This window comes from Pteronotus mesoamericanus, unplaced genomic scaffold (assembly GCF_021234165.1).
Source record: "Pteronotus mesoamericanus isolate MK-2021 breed Mesoamerican mustached bat unplaced genomic scaffold, CSHL_Meso_final contig_98, whole genome shotgun sequence".
Classification (NCBI taxonomy): Eukaryota; Metazoa; Chordata; class Mammalia; order Chiroptera; family Mormoopidae; genus Pteronotus; species Pteronotus mesoamericanus.
Window position 1 is genome coordinate 6428012 of NW_026555295.1, and position 22668 is coordinate 6450679.

At 39.7% G+C, this 22668-nt stretch overlaps 1 pseudogene; it reads left to right on the forward strand.

Annotated features, from left to right (window-relative positions):
• The first annotated feature begins 2096 nt into the window (after positions 1-2096).
• On the forward strand, positions 2097-4676 carry LOC129081371 (phosphoribosyl pyrophosphate synthase-associated protein 1-like; annotated as a pseudogene).
• Positions 4677-22668: the final 17992 nt, after the last annotated feature.

The window sequence follows — 22668 nt, forward strand, 5'->3', positions numbered from 1 at the left end:
TGGCTGGTGTGGTTCAGTGGACTGAGCGCTGGCCTGTGAACCAAGTCACTAAAATTTAACCTCTAGAAGATGTTTGGTCACAGATCTAAAATGAATTCAATGGGTACTTGATATGGGTGGACCCCTTGTCCCTGCGCCTCTCCCCTGTGATACAGGCCACACGCATGTTCTTCAGCCTGTTGTTGTCCTAGAATTATCTGTGCACTTCTTTCATGAGATGACATTCAAGCCACACAAAGCAAGGTCAGTGAGGGCTGGAAGAGAAAGTGAGCCTGGCTCATAAAACCAAGAGGCACTTACGATTTAACAAGATTAACAAGAGTGTTGAAAAGAGCTACCCGGCCTGAGTCACAGGGGAAAGATGCCAGCTTAGTTCTCTCGGCATTGCTGTCACACGACACGATGGAAAGCTCTGGAAAGCCTTGCATGAAATTGCAATAAAGCTTTTTGGAAAATGATTGTATCTTTAATGATTATTTTTCTTGCACCTTTACAAATGAATGCATCATTATTTTTCAGTTATTTGTTGTTAAGATTTCTTTTGTCTGCCTTATTGGGAAGGTCAAGTCTGAAGCTGTGCAGGCTTTTAAATCCAAGTCATTAAAATACATAGTAAACTTGTAGTGCACTCTTTTGGAAAAACTTCAATTAAAACACTGTGGTGGATTCAGCAACAGCAAGCTGAGGAAGAGAGTCCTTCCCTCTTCCCTGTGAAGGCCTGAATTAATGGGATTCTCTGAACTGCTCGTCACTCAAATGTCTGTCCATGTTTTTGTCCATGAACAAAAGCAGTTCTCCAAGACCAGCATTGAGGACAACTGAAGTTTTCAGAACACACCATTGTTTATATCTCATTTGCTGAAAGTTGGCTTTAAATGCTTAAGAACTAGATCTCAGGAATATTGGGCAATCCCTGGGTAAGCAATTTGTTAAATGCTGTGTATATAAAAGGAACTCTCAAAGTTATGCTAGATATATATGTACATTGCAATACAGACAGGTACATAGAGCACAAACATTTATTTAGGTGCCTGATTTTGGGGTTACATCTGTATAGAATCTATAAGTGCTCTGCCTGCCAGTGCAGGTACCTGCTGTTTCATTATGTCAGACCCTTCCAGCTGATTACCTATTATCCAATCCCCTCCTCGTTCTTACAAACAGAACCTATTTTGGGTACGTGGCTGCTTGCCAGCTATAAAGCTCTATTCCCCCCAGACTTTCTTGTTGTTCAAGGTAGTTATGTAGCATAGTTCTGGCCAATGAGATTTAAATGGAAGCCTAGCTGATAGGACTTTTGGGAAAGCCATTGTTTTCGCCATAAAAATCTGTGCCTTTTGATCTTTCTTCCTCCTTTCTTAGTGAGACATGGACATAGTGAGGGCAGAAGCTGCATGCTAATGGTGGCAGAGCAGGAAATTAGGAGGAAGAATATGGTCCTTGATGGTGTCGAGGACCCTGGGATGGCTATCCCTGGGGTGCCACCTCCACAATTTTCATGCAAGGGAAATAAGCCTTTTTTCTTTTTTTAGCAACTGTAGTCAGGTTTCTCTTTCATGCAACTGGATCACTCGTGCACATTGCTTAATTTCCTCCGAGTAGGGTACCTACCGCAGGAGCCCCAGTTCTAAACAAAAGTAGCTCAATTGTCCCAAGAAATAACTGCACTTAGGGTTTGAGGAAGATCAATTTTCAAACATCCCAAGGGTTTGATTAACCAAAAGAATAAAATAAAAACCTCTGAAATTTCTCTCTTAGTATACACTAAGACTAGGAAGGATGCTGCAGGGGCAGTGGGGGCCATTGCAGGTCTTTGAAAAGAGTAATATTAGAATATGCTTTAGAAATATTTCTGAAAACATGTATCTTGGATCAAGATTTGGGGAAGAGGGTGCTCGAAGAAAGAACTAGAGACAAGGAATCAGTAGGTCAGGGGTTCCTCAACTTAACTACATTTTGGAATCACTTGGGATTAAAAATTTTTTCTAGACTTCATTGCACTTCTAGATTCAGTAGATGTGGGTTGGGCCTGGAAGTGTGTATGTGTAATATAAAAGCTAGTGTTGGGAATTCATTAGTGCAAATTAATTGTGACGATGATGATAGTCCAGGTAAAAGTTACTGAGACTAGTTCTTGGATAGAGGCAGTGGGAATAAAAAAAGGGAAGGACGAAATAAACTAAGTGAGGAAAGAATACACATCCCTTGTCAAGTGATTGAATGTGAGGCTGGCATAGAATAGGGAGAAATTCAAAGAGGTTTTAAACCTGGGCTGTTGAGGAAGAGAAGGTCTAACTATTGGAGGTTAAAGTTAGGGGACAAGTCAGTATTTTGAGGGAAGAGGATATTCTGACCTGGGATTTTTTTTTTTTTTTTTTTTTTTGTACAAACAACTCGGCAGCAGCACATGGTGAGCCATTGCTGAGGGCATAGGTCTTTATTGGAGAAGTGGTGCAGGCAAGACATGAGGAAGTTCCCCTCATTCCAGGAGAATGAGAACAGTCCTGGCTGCCTCAATAGTGGGATGTATAAGGGGTAGGGGAGTGTCTCTGACTAGGCCATGCAGTCCAAGTGGAAGATACCAGTCAGCCACAAAGTCATGAGAGTGTCATACAGCCTGGCTGTAGGCCCAGGCATCACATAGGAGCCTGGGTGGCCTTGGACATATTTTGACTGAGATGCCACATATGTGAAGGTTAACCAGGCAGTTGGAAATGCAGATTTCCAATGCAAGAGAATGAAGGAGTCTAGAGTCACAGAAAAATGGTGGTTACAACTTGGGATGTCCAGTGTTCCAAGGAATGAAGTATAAAGAAGAGGATAGCCAAGACCAAAACCATGGGAAAACCCACATTCCACGCTTGCAATTCAGTAGGAATGGTGAGAGAAGCAGAACAGTCATGAACTGTATTGTGAATGTCAGGAAGGAAGACAGCCACAAGCGTGCATTGGTTCAGCCAGACCTTGTTCTTCCAGCCAGATCTTTTGGCAGACAACCTTGTGCTGCAGGCTTTGGGCCTGACTTCTAGCTCTACTTCATGTTGTATTCTTGAGCAAGTGTATTTAACCTCTCAAAGCCTCAGTTTCCTCATGTATAAAATGAGGATTCCACTGCCTCCATGCTATAGATAAGGGCCTAATGTAACATCATGTAAAATGGTATAAAATGGCATATATATTACACTATCTTATATATTATTATTATCTTAGTAAGGTGTCCTTTGACTCTTAAAAATTAGTTGTACAGACAAAATAAGTGAGAAAGAGAAATAATCAACCATATTTCAATTATCTTAAAAATTAATTCTTTGTATTTTAATTGCTCCATTTTAGCATCACTACAATTTTGGATGCTTTTGAACTTAGCTTTATGGTATAAGAATTTCCTCTTATTTAATTTGCTTATTTATCATTTTATTTACTCAACAATTTCTTAATCAGTGGATGTTTAAGTTGTTTATCCAATGTGGTTGTTTATTTAAAATGATCTCGCAAAGGTGACAATGGAAGCACAGATCAGAGCAAAAGAGTGATTTGAAGATGCTATGCTGCTGGTTTTGAAGATGGAGAGAGGGGATCATGAGCCAAGAAATGTGAGTGGCCCGAGAAATTGGGAAAGGCAAGGAAATGGATTCTCCCCCAGAGCCTCCTGAATGTAGCCCTACCAGCACCTTGAATTTAGAATGTCTGACCTCTAGAACTGTGTCTTGGTGCTGAATTGGGGAAGCCTGTGTTATCAAGAGACCAATGGAGAAAGAATTGAAATAAAAGAATCTGTTCATGGCCAAGATATTTTCATTATACAGACAATATCCAGAGGTGCGAATATAACTGTGATAGAGTTATTGATCATGGCTCACACACTGAAGACTGCCTATGCTAGAAATATTATTTGAGCCATTCTTATTTCCCCTACAGCAAGCTAAGCAAGATGAGAAAGATGGGTTCCATTGTGGGCAAGCTCCTAGCATCTATGTCTCTAAGTCAGTGAAAGCAGATTTAATGTACATTATCATTATGGATCTTCATCAAAAGGAAATTGAAGACTTTTTCAGCTTTCCTGTGGACAATCTTAGAGCCTCACCTTTCCTGCTTCAGTATAACCAGGAAAAAAATTCCAAATTACAGAAATGCAGTCATTGTAGCTAAGTCTCCTAAAGCTGCAAAAAGGGCCCAGTCATTTCCTGACAGCCTCTGTCTGGGCTTAGCTGTAATCCATGGGGGGGCTCGGTGTACAGTGCTGAACATGATGATGGTCAGCACTTTCTCCCAATGGTCAAAAATGCTACTGTCCATCCCAGCCTGGGGTTGTCATTGATGATGGCCAAAGAGAAGCCACCAATAACTGTAGCCTGAGACATTGGTGGGAGCATTGTAATCATAGTGGATGATATTATTGATGAGGTGGAAAGTTTCATTGCTGCTGTGGAGATCCTGAAAGAGAGAGGCACTTACGAGATCTATGTCATGGTCACCCGTGGCGTCCTGTCTGCAGAGGTCCCTCACCTGACTGATAAGGCGGTGCTGACCAATACTGTCCCTCATGAGGTACAGAAGCTGCAGTGTCCCAAGATAAAGACTGTGATACCAGTTTGATTCTTTCTGAAGCAATTCGGGGAATCCACAATTAGGAGTCCATGGCGTACCTTTTCTGAAACATCACTGTGGATGACTAGCTTTCACCGTTTCCTTGACCCTGGAACTCCAAAGGAAAACAGTGCCATCGACTATGTACACAATGCTCTCTTTCAAGGGAGTCAGATAGTCAAGAGGGAGACAAAGACAATGGATAATGGCCTTAAATGTGTGCCCTCATCATCCTGTTCCTTAAAGAAAAGTCACAGGCACTTGCCTGAAAAAATCTGAAAATCTTTTGGTATTGAAAAGAAATTAATGGCAGATAAAGTTTTAACTCTATAATTGTTCATTTAGTTGTTTCAACTGCAGGGAAATGTGTGTTAATGTTGAACTTGGTTAGGGAAGCTGAGTGCCCTGGCACTGTTTCCATGCCAATTGTCCTCTCCTTAGTCAACCTCATGTATATATTTTATAGAGAATCATATTTTTCTCTGAGAAACTGCTGAGCCTACAGGCATTGAACAAGTAAGTGCTTGTAGTGTTACTCCCCAGCAAGGACTCCAGATTAGAGAGTAACACCTTCTCTGGGCGTCTGCATTGCTCTTCAGTTGCAAACAATAGAATCCGTTGTCTTGGAAAAAAAATAAAATAAAACGATAATCTACTTAACTTAAACATTAATATAGCTCTTTAATTTTTATTAATTATTTCCTTTTGGATGAACTATCAGCAGAAAAATTATTGAGTCAAAAGGTATGAATGGTGAATGATTTAAAAAATATGTTGCTGATTGGCTTTCCAAGAGTTGTATTAATTAACATCATTTCCAGGGGTAATACCTGTTAACAAAGTATGCGTCTACCGAGTCCTCACCAGAACTAGTAAACTCATTATTTTTATATTTTTGCCAGCATAATGGGAAATGACCCACAGAAAAAAGTTTATTGTTGCTTAATTTGTCTTTTGATTAAAAACATGGAGCTAAATATTGAATAATTTCCCCATATGTTTGTTTTACTAATTATATCTCCTGTAGAAAAGTCCTTTTGCTATTAGTACAAACCTTGTTGATGACACACTTGTTCACTTTTAAAAATTAAAGGCTTAACTATAAAAAAACAATATAGGGTCCTCAAAAAGTTAAAAATGAAACTTCCTTATGATAGCAATTTCAAATTCTGAGTATTTATCTGAAGAAATCCAAAATGCTAATTCAAAAGAATATGTGCACCCTTATGTTCATTACAGCATTATTTACAATAGTCAAGATATGGAAGCAGCCCCAAATGCCTGTAAGTGATGAATGGATAAAAACATTGTAGTGCATATATTCAATAGAATATTCCTCAGCCATAAAAAGGAATGAAATCTTATCATTTGCGACAGCATAGATGAACCGAGAGAGTATTCTGCTCATGAAATAAGTCAGTCAGAGAAAGACAAATACCATGTGATTTCACTTATGTGTGGAATCTAAAGAAAAAAAATAAACAAAAATGAAACAGATTCATAGAAGCAGAGACAAAACTGGTATTGCCAGAAGGAAGGGAGTTTGGGGAACTGTGTGAAAAAGATAAAGGGATTAAGAAGTACAAATAGGTAGTTATAGAATAGTCACCGAGATGTAAAGTACAGCATAGGGAATATAGTCAACAATATTACAATAACAGTGTATGGTGCCCGGTAGGTACATGAAATATCAGAGGGGATTACCTGGTAAAGTATGTGATAGTCTAACCACTATGCTGTATACCTGAAACCAATACAAAATAATACTGAAAGTAAACTGCAATTGAAAAATTTAAAAATAAATAAATTTTTTAAAAATTAAAGGCTTATGGAAGTTGCCCTTGAAATGTTGAAAGAAAATGAAGAAATGAATAGGATATTCTGTCATTCAAGGTTTCAGTCTTGAACATGATGAGGAGCATTTAATAAAGGGAATATTTACAAAGATATGGTAATGTTAAGAGAAGCTAACAAAGGACGGTGCCTTGCCTAGGGCTAGCAACAATGGTACCATTTCTAGGCCTGAAGTGTTAAAGAGAGGGCCCAGGTAGTAAAACCTAGAACAATAGTTATAGGAAAGGGTTCCCTCAGAGGAGCTGCAGCTTTTGAAAGAAAGACAAAGTCAACTTATGGTTGCCTGGGAGGGAGGGAATGAGGTATGACAATCTTGACCTGGATAATTTCTCTGATCTCCTGGGGTGCCTCCCATTTGCCCAGCCCAACTGTCAGAGGGCACATTACGGATTACATTTAATGTAATCCGTAAAGGTCAGTCTCCTGAAGCCCTAAGGAGGATAAAAAAAGAGGTGAATGTATTTGGAAGAACAAACGGGAAGTATTCAGTACAGATATTCTGGCACTAAGATATTTTACAGTGGGTGGGTAATCTGAACCATCACAAATTGATTCAAGATTATAGATCTAAGGTTTCACTTAATTCAATTTTTTAGTATTGTTAACAAGCTATTTAGTTTACATAATTTAGCCTTCAAATAGAGACAAAACAGAATGTTAATGACATTACTTGATCTGTTTTAGGAATCTGAATGGTAAAATTTATTGCTTACTTGAAGGAAATTTGATTGGGTCAGAATCTCAGAAGCAGGTAAAAAATGAAATATTAGAGGGGATTACCTGGTAAAGTATGTGATAGTCTAACCACTATGCTGTATACCTGAAACCAATACAAAATAATACTGAAAGTAAACTGCAATTGAAAAATTTAAAAATAAATAAATTTTTTAAAAATTAAAGGCTTATGGAAGTTGCCCTTGAAATGTTGAAAGAAAAACCTCAGAAGTTAGTAAGAAGGCAAAGGGATAAGCAAAGTGGAAACAATCCAGGAAGTTAAGAATGAAAGGATTATGGTGAATCTACCCCAGACTTTCTGATTCCGTAGGCCCGGGGGTCCTGGGATCCTGTATTTGTAACAAGGATTCCAAATCATTCTGATGAAGCCAGTAGACTGTCATTTGGAGCAACTGGACAACACTAGGTTTAGAAAGAAGCTTAAAAATCTACAATCTCACAGACATTCATGAACGCAACCCAAATGGAAATGCCAAACTTGAAGGTGACAAAACCACTCACCAGGAAAAGGGATTCCCTTGGCTTGAAAGCCAGTGTTTGGAGACACAGCTGTATATGACAGCTAATAATAATGATGATTCTAATGTTAATTTAAACACATCCTCCAGGCCGAGCCCTGTGACAAGTATTTAATATTCATTATCTCACTGAGGCCTCTCAACAAACTTATGAGGTACTATTAGTATATGTGTTTTATAGAAGATGAAATTTAAGCTCATGACAATTAAGTATAAACCTCAGGCCCTGAGGTTCCTAGTTTGTCTGCCTTGTTGTCTCTATCTTTCAGAGTTTTCTAATGTTTATTTTATATATAATATCCAGAGTTTTTAGTAGTACCTAATGGGAGGAATAGAGAAAAGTATGTCTGCTTTATCTTCCTGGAGGCAGATGTACTTTAAAATATTTTTTAAACAAAAAGGATCATTATATTTTACTCTAGCAGTTATTGTTCTCATGCCTTCACAGCTCCTCTGTCTTTGGCAATGTATATAAATATTTGTATGAAATTATGATCACAGTTCATAGCATTACAATGGAGTACTTAAGACCTTGGGCTTTGGCCTGAGTTCCAACTCCATAACTGACTGACTATATGATCTCGTATAAAGATCATATGGGGACCTTGGACTTCAACTACCACCTGCAGTACCCCTTCCCCCTTGCTGAGGAAAAGTCTCAAGTCAATCGTTTAAGCTCCCACCACCAGAACCTAGGAAAAGAAGAACCAAGTAATCCCAAAGCAAGCCCAGCATGAAATAGTAATAATGAGAACAGACATATTAATAATATTGAAACCAGAAAGACAATGGAGAAAACCAACACAACAAAGAGCTCTTTTCTCAAAGGTTATATGTTTGATAGAACTGAAAAACTTCTATCAAGACTGACAAAAGAAAAAAGAGATAGAAGGCACGAGGACCACATGGGGACACAGCAAGAAGGCAGCCATCTACAGGCCAAGGAGTGAGGCTCCAGGAGAAATCAAACCTGCTGATACCTTGATCTTGGATTGCCAGACTCCAGCACTGTGAGAAAATCAATTTCTGTTGTTTAAGTTACTCAGTCTGTGGTATTTTGTTATGACAATCCTAGCAGATGAATACACCTGCCATCTGCAAGAGTCTCCCATCAACCACAGAAAAGATGCCTTCTCCTGCTCCATACCTTTGATGAGTTCTATCTGCCACCTTTGACAGACTCTTTGCACAATAGCCTTGGGCACTTGTGAGCCCTTCCACAGAAGAGAGTCCTTGGCCCCCAGAGCGGTGGTGATGGTGTGGAAGGAAAGACCCAGCCGAGGAATTTGGGTAGGGCTGGACCATGGTGAAAAACTTCCTGGTCATAGGTGCCGACGTTCCTCACGGTGGACAGAGCTGCATCTCTGCAGATTATGATTTAACTGCCCGCGAAGGGGCTGAGCTTCTGGGAGACGAGGTGAGGGGAAATTGGATTCTTCCTCTCACAGGATTCAAAGGCTCAGTCAGTTGACTTGGTGGGGACGTGCCTTGTCTAACCAGACTGAGGGTAGTCTGGAGGGGCAGGTTATGAAATGACAAGTGACGAACAAAGCTTCTGACAATAGCCGTACACAGCAAGATCCATGGATTTGCATTCCTGAGGAGTTCTAGAAAGCCTTGGGTAGATGATTCATTGAGAGGCTGGCCTCCTGGGATATGTACTTCAGCAGCTCAGACACTGCTTTCAGGCACCAAAGGGAAGAGTGACTTCTGAGTGTGGGGAAGTGAGAGACAACGGGTGACAAGAGAGGCTTTGTTGTGGCCTGTGTTTTCTCACTTTGCCCTGAGCCTCAGTTACCACAGTAACTTTATCCTTGGAATTTTAGATCTGGATTTGGTGCTCAAATTGAAAAATAAACGATGAGATTGTATATGTTAAAGCAAAAGGAAGCCCATGATTTTATGCATGGGTAATGAGCAGAAGCAACAGATTCCTTCCTTTCTTTAATATTTTTTACCTAAGCAAAACAACAGTTGCATAGATGAGGAAAGGGGAGGGAGAAAGACAGAGAGAGGAGAGAGACACTGGGGCGAAAGTCTTAAACAACGTGGATATTTCTAAAACTCAGGGAGAGGCACAGTGTGGGTTCCTTAGCACTGACATTTGAGGAAAAAGTTCCAGCCTGGGAATGAGAACACGTGCTCCTACTTTCAACTAACCCCTAACTTGTTTACCTATAAAGTGGAGAGATTGAATTAAATGATTACAAAATGTTATAAATCTAGGATTTGTGAATTTACTTAGATTCTTAAGTGTTTAAATCAAACCCTATCACTAAGTTCTAACCTTCTTCCTGAAGTTTAGATGGCTGTATGTGTGTGTTCTGTGTGTGTGTATAGCGTGTATGTATAGTGTATGCATGTACATGTGTGGTTTAGGTGCAGTGTATATGTGCAGTGTGTATATGTGTTGTATGTGGCACATGTGTGCAATGTGTGTGTATTGTGAGTGGGTTGTGTATATCTTATGTGTGTGTTTGATGTGTCATGCGCTCTTTACTCTTGCTATCCAGAGCAACCCCCTGCATTGCCCCATCTATGCTGGATTTCCGGATCCTTCAGAAATCCTCCCTCCCACACCCAGTCAAATAAACAAGAACACATGTGAAAAGCCTTTCTTATTTCAGTGCCCCTTGAGATGCAGCCAAACAGCTGGAATTACATGCTTTGTAGTGAGCCAGAGACGTGGCATGGCAGCAAGAAGTTCAGTTTGTAATTGGAAGCCAAATTCCTTTTCCCAAATCTGAGAGCAAGAAAGAGTAGAGGCTGGGCTGTCTCTTTCTGGCAGCTAAAAGTGTGTGTACGTGTGTGTGTGTGTATGTGTAGGGGTTATCTTTCATTAAAATCTCTGTCTTCTCTAGCATTCCCCTATTTACTATGTGTATTGCATCTCAGACTCCAATTTTAAAGTCAACCTCTTCTTCCCTCTGTATCTCTTCCTCTGGTTCAGTTCCTACTCATTCATTTCTCCAGCCCTCTTGCTCTCTCTTTTTACTGTGGACAGTAGCTCAGGGTTTTGAGTCCCTGCAAGGAAGTAGCCTGAGATGAAAGCAGGGAAGACTAGAATGTTGCACAATTGCTGGATGCCTCAGAACCTTCAATACCTCTACCATCCTGGTTATGGGAGGGTTTCTTCTTGATTTGGGGGACTACAGAGCTGCCAGGGTCCAGCTTGTCATTTCACATCTGTTCTAGTCATGTATTGCTGCTTAACAAAACACTCCCAAATTAAGTGGCTGGAAATAACATTCATGCATTTCGCTCATGAATCTGCCGTTTGGCCAGGGCTCTTCTCCATGGCACTTCTCCTGCATGGCATTTGCTGGGATGGCTTGAAGGTGAGGAGTGACTCCACAACTGGGGACTCGAGTCACCAGGAACTTACATGTCTGTTATGTGTTGCTGGTTGTTGGCTGGGACTTTAGCTGGGATTGTCAGCTTGGACACCTACATATAGCTTTTCTATGTGACCGGTATTCTCACTGCATGGTAGCTGGTTGTCAAAAGTGAATGTCACAAGAAACAAGGTAAAAGTGCACATTATTTTTATGATTTAGTCTCAGAAATAATTTAGCATCACTTCTGCCATCCTCTATTGGCTGAGGCAGTAACAAAGTTCTGCCCAAGTCCAAAAGGGAATGACATAGACTGTACTTCTCAATGGGAAAAGAGTTCAATGTCACATTGTAAAAAAAGTACATGTAGTATATGTGCATGCACTATATAATAGCAATGCAGAGTACATATATATTTTTATAGTCCTATTGGTTTAAATTTATAGACAGAGATAAAATTTGTAGTAAGGATTGTTATCACGTGGGTGCTAAAGCTTGCACTTTTGCTTGAATCATACGATAGGCAGAATGGCTTCAAGATGGAGCCAAGGATTTCTGTCCCCGGTTGTACACACCCTATATAATCCCTTCCTCTTAAGCCTGGGGGGGGGGGGCTGTGAACAGGATGGGTGTTTAGGTTACATAAGATGGCAAAGGATAAGGGATTTTGCAAATGTAATTAAGGTCCCTAATCAGTTACTTTGGGTAAATCAAAAGGGAGATTACCCCTGGTGAGCCTGACATAATCAGGTGAGTTCTTTAAAGGTAGGTTCAGGGCTTCCCTGAAGAGATTCTCCTGCTGGCTTTGAAAAAGTGAGCTGCTGTGTTGTGAGAAGCCCATGTGGCTACAATATGAGTGTGGCCTCTAGGAACTAAGAGCAACCCCCAGACAACAGCCAGCAAGAAAATGGGAACCTCAGTTCTTCAACAGCAAGAAAATTCTCCAGCACTCTGAACTTGAATTTGGAAGAATTCCAGGTGAAAACACAAGATGGCTGACACCTTGATTTTAGCTGTGGGACCCTGAACAGACAACTTAGCTACTGACCAACAGAAGCTATGAGATAATAAATGTGTATTGTTTTAAGCAACCAAGTTTGTGGTAATGTGTTATGCAGCCATAGAAAACTAAAACAAGTCGTAACCATGAGCTCCACTGGCAAGAAAAATTTATTGAGTAATTGGAGAAATACATAGCAGATCCAGTAGCAAGACTGCACAAGCTTTAAGACCCAGCTCAAATGGCACCTCCTTTAAGATCTTTATGGATTCCCTTCGGCTAGAAGTAATCTCTTGCATCTGAAACCCTATAGCTTTGTTTGTACCTCTTTACAATACTTCTCATATTCTACCTGTATTTATCAGTATGCATGTTTTGTGTCCCTGACTAGACTGTAAAGTCTTCTGAATAAAAATGTTGTCCCATTTATTTTGCTGGCACCAAAGTACTTAGCATAATTCTTTTCATATCAACAAACATTTACGGTTAATTTACTAGGTAATTTTCTCAATGATAGAACTTCAACTTTTATTGTTGAGACAGTTTGAGAATGCATTTTGATATAAGGGAAATCAAGAGATGATCTTCACTATTATTTTAAGGGTGCTAGTTTAAAATATCAAAACTAGCTAAGCATTCTGATCCTCATTTACAGCCAGTGAAAGAATTTCTGTCATTTGAGATTCTGAAATTAAGTCCATGAATGTTCATCTAATACATTCTGGATCCAAGACTCTGTAACTGTCTGCCAAGACAGAATCACAGATCTGAGTGATCTTTATTTTTATCTTAAAAATGAAGAAAAGAATTTCCTAAACTATTGGGATAAGCTGCTATGTAGTTATTACCTCTAGAATCAGGACCATTATGTTTATGAAGGTAGGGATAAATTTCTTCTTGGAGTACCAAACCTAAGTCTACTTAGAGAGACAAGTAGCTTTCAGCTTCTCATTTGCATTTAGTTTTGGAACATTGAACGCAGAGGAAACAGAAAGGCCAAAGAACATAAAATAAACATGCTTTTAGGATGGTAATACTTTTTTAGCAAAGGAAACTTGTAGCTCTGGGAGGCTGGTTTGAGCCCTAGGCGGTCCCTCACATCTCTGGGAACCCCACGCAGAGTTGTGCCTGAGGACCTGCACACCACAGGAAACTGTTTTTTGCAAGCTTGATTATTAATAACAAAAAGCACTACCATTAATAATCTTCCTGATAGCTCTTATAAAAGTAAAATAAAATTGTAGTGCCAAGAGGAATTCTTTATGGGCCAAATTATTAGTCAGGTTCACGATTATATGCTTTAGAGGAGCACTAACTCATTACTCTGGGCTCAAGAACATCTTTAGAGGATTTCCAGGTCTGGACTTTCTATAAATAGTGAGTAGAAACACTACAGTTATACTGAGAATTTACAGAGTTTCATACACCTTATCTCACTTTACCTAGGGATAGGCAAAAGCTATCCTCTCCTAATTTGGGCTACTAGGGACGGTTGAATTTCAGGAACCATAATTGTTAAGGCCTCGAATGGCATCATCTTTGTCAGGAAATTAAAGAGTGTGTGTCCTGATCTGGTTGCCAATCTCACGAGGTCCCAGACATCAGGAGCCAACAGATCATATCACTACTATTTATCATCAAGACGGTGTTAAAGACCTGAGTCAGAAGTTAATGATGCCAGCTATTCTCTGGTTCACCCTGTGGTTATCCCCATGGTCAGGAATAAATACTGGATGTGACAGGTCCAGATTTTGCATTTCATATGGAGGACAAGTCAACATTTGTGAAACCTACCAAGAATTATTTTCCAAAATCCTGGTATGTGATCTGTGGTCTATTTGCTATTTGGACTCTGGGCAATTCTTGGAGCTCTTATAATATGATGGGAGGTGGGACAGTAAGAAGCTAAGAAGAGAGCTGGTATCTGGTACTTCCTCCCCCAGAGTTATTGGGAGGCGGTGGGGGGACTAAGTGGAAGAAGGAATTGTAGGATTAAGGAGCAAGAAGGTTGGGGTAAGTAAGCTAGGCCAATTCATCTCTACCTTAGCGTCACTTGGAGAGGTTTTTAAAAATGCTGATTTCTAGGCCAGGCTGTAATGAATCACAGTCTCTCGGGGCTGGGCCCTGTAGTCTGCAATTCAAACAACCAGGTAATTTTGATGCACCGATGGGTTTGCAAACCGCTGGAAAAACAAATAACAGACTCTAAGCAGCAGTGTAGAGCACTGGACTAGGAGTCAGGGGCTTGTATGTTAAGTTCTGTTACCAGCTTGTTGTGTGAATTTGTGAATATAGTTTTGCCTCCCTGGGTCTCAGTTTCCTCGTCTATAAGATGGGTTGTGGGCCCAAGAAGTGCACCAGCCCCACATTATAATTCAAAGACTGCCTACGACACAAATTTCTGGAGCCATTGAGCAGGTCTGTGGAGATCTCTTTGTGGGTGCAGGGAGGAAAAGTGATGGAAAAGAGAAGCATGGTTGTGAGAGGCAGTTGGGGAAAGAATCCCAAGCAAGTGGCCCCTCTCCTTCAAGGTGGATCCTTGTTTCGTGGAGCCTGACTCTTTCATAATTTGAGGCATCCCCTTTCAGCAAAAGGACAAAATCACCATTAAAATTAAATATAAAAGTGAATATTTATTTAGAGTGATAAAAGAAATCACAAACTACATATTTTATGAAAAATATAAATACATAATATTTTTATTAATTTGTTCCTTGATACACCTCTATAATACTTTTTCCTAGTCTTGCTCTGTATAGCTGTTATATTTTCTTCATATGACAATAATTTTGTACTATCACTTTCTTTGGAGAGAACAGAAAGGCAATAATTCAGTCTTTCCTCTAATGTGTTTGAAATCTGTTTTTTAAGCTGTTAATAGTTAGTAAAGTTGTGGGTATTTTTAGAATTGTAGTCAAGTCTGGGAAAACTTGACTACAATTCTAAAGCTATGTCTTTAATATCAAAGCTGTAAGAGTTGGAAGAATATTTTTCCATATACTACCTTCTGGCATCTAGATTTTAATTCTTGTTGTTGTTGTCATTGTTTTTTCCATTACTTGACTAGTTCTGGTGGGAGCCACAAGTCACATTCATAGCACAATATCCCCCCTGTGCCTCCACAGCAGGACAATGGGTGAGCTGGCAGAATGGGCAGTGGAAGCCATTCCTTCAGTGGGATGGCTAACCATCGCTGAACTGCAAGTGGAAATGGCCACAAATATTCCCTTAAACCCGTACCAAGTGTATCTCCAACTTGAATTCTTCTTAGCCAGATTCTCCAAATGCCCACGACCACTCCAGGGCTGCCTGACCTGGAGGAGATGCATGAAAGAAGGGGAGGGAGAGTGGAAAGAGGCCACTTTATAGTAATCTTTAACTATAGCTCTTCAAAATAGATTTGTCCCTCGAACAACATGGGGGTTAGGGACACCAGCCCATGCAGTCAAAATCTGCATATAACTTTTGACTCCCCCAAAACTTAACTACTTAATTGCCTGTTGTTGACCAGAAGCCTACCTACTGATACCATGAACAGTTGATTAACACATATTTTGTAAGTTATATGTATTATATACTGTATTCTTACAATAAAGTAAGCTAGAGAAAAGAAAATGTTATTAGGAAAATTAAAAAAGAGAAAATACTTTTACAGTATTGTACTGTTTATTGATGCTGTAAGTTTACTATGTCTTGTTTACGAGATAAATTATTTGTCAGTACTTACATTGATACTGTCCTATATAGACACTGTAGATTACTAATGCTAAACATCAAAAATGAAAAGACAATATGTAAAAGAATTTATATTTATTTACAGGTATAACAATCCATGCATTAATAACAAAAAAGCAACAATATGATTGCTTTATGGTAGCTTACTGTAATTGGTGCAATTGCTTCACAGTAGCCTAGTTTATACACTAATAAATGAATCATTATAAAATTTTTATGGCATACAGTATTATAGTCATATGTGTAATACAATATTGGAAATATTGTTACATTTTTTTAAAAACCACTTACCTGTGATGGTAGGCTAGCAGTTTCTTCAATAATGAGCGAGAAGCATACTATACAGTAATGTAATTCCTTAATAGAAAAGTTCTAAAATGCAGTTAGAAAGCTAACATGTTGTTAATTTTATATCAAATACCATTCACCTATGCCTATGTAAAGATTGACTCTCCACTCTCATCTAAGTCTTACGTATGATGATGAATTCGATGATGAATACAATGATGATGATACGTGATGAATTGTTACTTGATGATGATGATGATGACGATGATGATGATGGCACGAAAACATCTCATTCATTTCTTGCCATATAGTTATTAGATTTTTACATGAAGACAGTCACACAACAGACATCTTTATTAACTGTACAGCATACTGATTATTTACTATTCATTAAATGAAAGTGGATAATCATAAAGGTCTTCATCCTCCTCATCTTCACACTGAGTACGCTGAGGAAGAGGAAGAAGAAGAAGCTTGGTCTTGCTGTCTCAGGGGTGGCAGAGGCAAAAGAGATGAAAGAGGGAGAAGGGAAGGCAGGGGCGGCAGGCACGCTCATTGTAATTTTACAGAAATACCTCAAAATTTCTGTCTGATTTTTTTTTGCTTTTTCATCTCTCTAAAAATGTTTCTATTGGTACCATTCCTTCTTTCATCATTTGTTTTAGTTTCAGTGCAGATATCATAGAAGGGTCCAGGTCATAAAAGAAGTTAAAAGCAGTCTCTTGAATAATGAAAACCCCTCTACCAGGTCATTTAATGTCAACCTGGCTTCTGGCACTGCTTCTTTGAGATCTTCTTCCTCATTGTTTGGCACTAATTGGGGAGCATTCATCTCTATCAAGTTGTCTTCTGTGAATTCCTTTGGTATGGTGTCGACTAGCTCTTGAGTCTCTCCAAGATCCAGAACTTGAAACCCTCCATCCCCCATCTTTCTTTCTTTCTCCTTCTTCTTCTTCTTCTTCTTCTTCTTCTTCTTCTTCTTCTTCTTCTTCTTCTTCTTCTTCTTCTTCTTTTCACCATATCCATAATCCCTTTCATGATTTCCTTGATTGTCTCTGTCATAAATCTTGTGATGTCATGCACAACATCTGGACATAGTTTCCTCCAGCAGGAATTTATTGTTTCAGGCTCGATAGCTTTCATGACTTTTTTTATAACAATGATGGCATCTTCAATGGTACAATCCTTCCAGACTTTCATGATGTTCTCCTTATTGGGGTTCTCTCCCATAATATTGACAATTTTTTTCTGTGGAGTACCATGTATAATAAGCCTTAAAGTCCTTATGACCCCCTGAATTAGAGACATTGAGTTTGAGAGCAAGTAGACCACTTCAATGCCTTTGGTGTTGAACTCATGGGGTTCTGGATCACTGGGGCATTGTCTAAAATCCTTTAAAAGGCAGCCTCTTTGAAAAAAATTAATGAGAATAACAAAGTACTGTGTTTACTTTGTGAATAAGAACAAGCTTTTTGGTACTAGTTGTTTTTGTCACCAGACCATGGCTCATCCCTTCAAGAACACTCACTTCACTGACAGGAAATTGATCCAGGTGAACCGAGGAAGGGTACATGATGGGGAGGGGCATGGAGAAGGCTGGCTGTCACGCCCATAGCCGGAAGTGTTCTGAGGGCCAAAGCGAAGGAACGTGTGCATATATAACAGAACCATGAGTTCATGCCCAGGATGGCACTGAGCACATGATCCCCCTGGCCAGAGAAGAAAAGCCAAGTTTCTTTGCAAGGAATGTTCCCAATGCTTTGTCTATGATGTTATTTTATTACCTTTAGAAACCAAGTCCTAATCTTGTTACAGCAGTTTCACTGGGAAGTGGATTAATATTAATGTCAATAAAAAGATGAATCCTTTTGGAAAAAGTAAAAAATAAAATAAAGCAGAATAAAAGTCAGTCTCTCACTGGCAAAGCACTTCCTGAGTTCTGGGGTGAAGAATCAGTGGAACCAATCCAGAAAAAGGGTTCTCGTTATCCAGGCCTTCTTGTTGTAAAACCAAGAGACTGGCAGCTGGTATTTATCCAGCTCAGCAGTTAGCCGCTATATAGATGATGGCTAACCTGGTCATAAACCTGATTGCATTTGCATAAAACAGTAGAGTTATTCTATCCCTTCCTGCCTTAAATCCTGGTGCTTGCTTCTCTTTCTTACTAATTAATGTCCTTTGTGGCATTTTTTCCCCCCAGAATAGGGAATTTTGTCTGCATTAAAAACTTGTTCAGGCAGATATCCATTCTTTTTCAATGACTTTCTTATGGTACCTGGGAACTCATCTGCTGCCTCTTGGCCAGCAGAAGCTGCCTAGCTTGATTTTTTTTTTTTTTAAAGCCAAACTGTTACCATAGGGTGGTTGGTTGGGGCACTGGGGAGTCTTCTATGTTGACCAGGATGGCAGCAGGATGAGGTTCTTACACTAAGGACTCTAAAAGCCCTTCCCTTGACCCCTCTGGTAATAGATTAGAGGTGGGACCAGAGACAGTCAGGCACATGCACCAGGGAAATCAAAATGCTGCGGGGGAGATTCTGGACCAAAGAGACGTGCCAGTCTAGCCTGGAGAAAGAGGAATTGGTGGGGAGGTATTGGTGGGGAGGGATTGGTTGGATCGACCCAAAGTACGAAGCATGTGAAAGTTTGGGAAATTAATTGGTCATTTTGGGAAAGCAACTTGTCTGTCCCACACCCAAAACTGATATAGTCCCAGGGAAACAAAGAAACTTTCTCTCCTTCTTGCTTGTGGCTCACTGGCTCCTGACCTGCGCTTGGACAGTGGAGTTGCCTGTTATCTCCAAGGTCTCCAAGAGGGAGCCCCTCTCTCTCGGCCATGTGGTGATTCATGGCCAATGCATTCGTGTGCTCTTTCATCTGGGAGTACACGGCCTTCCAGTCCTAGCAGCTACGTGGCCCATGGCCTCCAGAGGGGAGCCTGAAATGGACTGCATCTGGGAACAAGCTAAGTGACGGAGATGGCTGCCTAGCAGCTGCCTGTGGGCTCCAAATAACCGCACTTTAAATCGGAGCAGGAAATTTATCTTACAAGCTTTGAGACAGGAAGTCGCCATTCTCCCAGGTCTTGCAGCACCTGAGTAAAACCTCTTTCCTTTTACACCAGCATCTGCCTCCTGGGTTTGGCTTTTGTGGAAGCAGGGAGACAAACCTCTGTTTTTCTTTGGCAAAAAAACCTCTTTCTAAAATTATCAAACCATCTTTTGCTGGCATTAAATCCTCCAGGTTTAGATCTTTTACCTTCCTTTTGTGTTGTCATATCATGACTTTGCTTTTCTCAAATCATATTAGAGTGTACGGCAATCCTGCACCAACATAAAAGATGTATTTTCAATATGAGGAAAAAAAGGTATTTGGCAAAAAATGCAAGATTTTCATATTTGCTGCTGTGGCTGCAGTGATGGCTTCAGGAATTTCCTTTTTTTCTTTTTTTTGTTTCACAGTTGTCCTTACCGTGGATTCACTTATCTTAAAATGGCTGTCAACTGCACCCACAGGCTTCAATCTATGGTACATATCAAGCAATGCCATGACTTTTCTCTGTTTCTTGGGAGCATTTCCAACATAACCAGTGGCACTTCATATGGGTCTCATAGTGTTTTTCAAGGTTTATTGTATTAAACTAACCACAATGAAAAATACACAAGAACCACAAGAGATCACTTTTTACCATGATAGGCAATTTACTGGAGAGACAAACTGCTCACGTGGAGATGATTAGCCTCACACGCTGTTTTAAGTGGAAAGTTGGAACACTTGAGCCCATGGTAATAGCAACAGGGGGTGGCTATGAAATTATTGCAGTAGTACAGTATGTGCTACAGTTAATTTTATGCAGTGATGATTTAATACCCCATCTTTACCTTGGTTTATATTTCTCTTGACTGCAAATGGAGCCGTGTATGGCCTGTAAGTGTTTTTGTGCACAAGTTCTGATAAATTTTAACTTTTTATAATAGATATGTGAAACAGTAGTAAATGGCAAAATAGACTAATATCTACATATATTTTATACATTCAAGACATACCTAACTTTTTCTTAATTTTTTCAATATTCCTAGGCTACGTGGTTTGCCTGCAAGTTTTTTCAGATTGTTGACTGAAAAAAATTCATGAGTAAGTGGACCCACACAATTCAAATCTGTGTTGTTGAAGGGTGAGTTATATATGGGTATATATATATGTGTGTGTGTGTGTATATATATACACACACACACAAAATATTTATATATGTATATTTTATAATGTATATAGTATAGTGTATGTTACAGGTAGATTCTTTGATTTCTACATAATATATACATATATTCACTACAAATATCCATGATATATTATACATTATATAATATTATATATCATACTAAGTAAACATTTTACACACACACACATATATTGCCAATTTTACAAAAATATATGGTCATGTGAACCTATTGCTAGGGCCCTTCAAGACCCAAGGAGGAGCCAGTGCAAGGAGAGTCCTTGAATCTTAAAGCTTCATGCGCTTTACAGTAGATGATCTCTGCTCTGTTGCAGGACAGAGACCAGGGTTGACTGTGAGAATCACGGGGCTGAGATTCTTTCCGAGGGTGCTGAGTATTTTGAAAGTTTAAGACGCATGCCCCTAGGGAGAAGTGATGTGCCCGTGACAGTGGCGTGGGTGTGAGGTTCATCTGTATCCCCTCCCTCTCCTCCTGGCATCTCCCACATGGGAATGAAGAAGGTTAGAATTGCTGCAGAGTGTGGCTGCCACATTCTACTTCCTGTCTGGTCTCTTTGGTTCAACATGGTGTATATGAGCTTCATGTATGTTGAGAAGTGTACCCATGGTTCATTCTTTTTCACTATTGTGTTGTATTTCTCTGCATGAATAGACTGAAATTTATTTATCCATTCTACTACTGATGAATATCTGGAATGTTTCTAGTTTTGGGTTATTATGAATTAAACTGTCTTAAATATTTTTGTACATGCCTCTAGGTAAAAACATGCATTAATTTCTCTGGGGTATATAATTAAGCATGTTAAAGTTTTCTTTCTGTAATTTAATTCATTCAATACTTATTTGTACTAAGTTCTTGGGGCAATTTTAAAAAGTCATGATGTGGGATTGGGCTGGAGGATAAAAGGCGGGTTGAGTTTTGATGTGACAGTTATGATTCACCTCCTCTTCCCTTGCCAAGGTGATCAGATCCCTATTTCATGAAAACTTTCCTGATGATTCCTCTCCCCTCCATTTTTTCTTTCAACAATCAATAAAACATAAAACAGCAACCATCCACCCTGAACTTGGGAGACTGCATTGCAGTTGCTAATCTGGTTTCAGTGCAATGCAGGTTTCCAGTTCTCAGCGATATGCTTTCTCTGCTTTTCTCAGTGTGTGGCTTCAGCATGTACTCCTTTGAAAGATCCAGACAACAGGGGAGCCCCACAGAAGCATGTGGAGTCCTCCAAGGGGCTGCAGTTTAAATCTGTAAACTCAGGAGGACTGCCAGGTGAAGGCCCCACTGCCAGAGGAGACTTTCCTCTTCCAGTGAAAGAAATGGAGAGATTCAGTCACATATGTGTTTAATCTGTCTCTTCTTCTTCGCCCCCATGAGTCTGCTCTGAAGTCCTGCACCATTGCTTCCTGGATCCATAATAATGGCTACCACTTATTATAAACATTGACCATGTATTGGAACTATGTTAGGCACATTATGTACAGTATGTCATTAATTTCAGAACATTCATGAGAGGTAGATACTTTTCAATCTACCTCTGAGGACAAGGCGGCTCAAAGAGTTTTGCCAGTCCATGCAGCTTATAATAACAGAGGTGAGAGTCAAAGCATTTGGATATATCAAGGCCAAAGTCTGTGACATTCTAATGAGGTACTCTGATGATTGGTTGATCCTGCCCTAGACAATTAAAGACTCATGCTCTCATCCACTGATGAGATGATTTAATGGTGGAAAGCTAGAAGTGGTTTCAACAGGAAATTGCTCCTGCTCTTCAACTATTGCCAGAAAAGAGCTATTCTGAAAACACAACTGTCATTTAGGCAGCATCTTGGAAATTTAATTAATGTGTGTTCAACAGTATTATACAACAGGTCAAATAATTTAATTCCTTATAGGTATATTTTCTAATTTATTCTGGTGTGATCATTCTTTCATTCAGCTAGTATTTACAATATGCCAGACACTCTTGTGGGTACTAGAGATATAGCCATGAAAAAGAAGACAAAGTCCCTGCCCTCAAGAACTTATATTGTAGTAGGAGAAATAGAAAACAAGCAATAAATAGACAACCAGCCAAAGGGATGAACAATTATATGTAAGTGCTATGAAAGACATGTACAGAGTGCTGTCATAAAGAATAACAATGGTAGAGGTACATTTAGACATGAAGAGTAAGGAAGGGACAGCCTTCCTTCTGTTATGTACAGCAGAAAGAAACTTGAAGGCAAACACATCATGTATACCGAGCCTCTGAGCTGTAAAGCAGTGTGAATTGTCCCAGGAACGGAAAGAAGTTGGGTTTGTGTGGTGACTGAGGGGGAGAGGAACATGAGATGAAGTTGAAGACGTAGACTGGAGGCAGATTACATAGGGCCAGG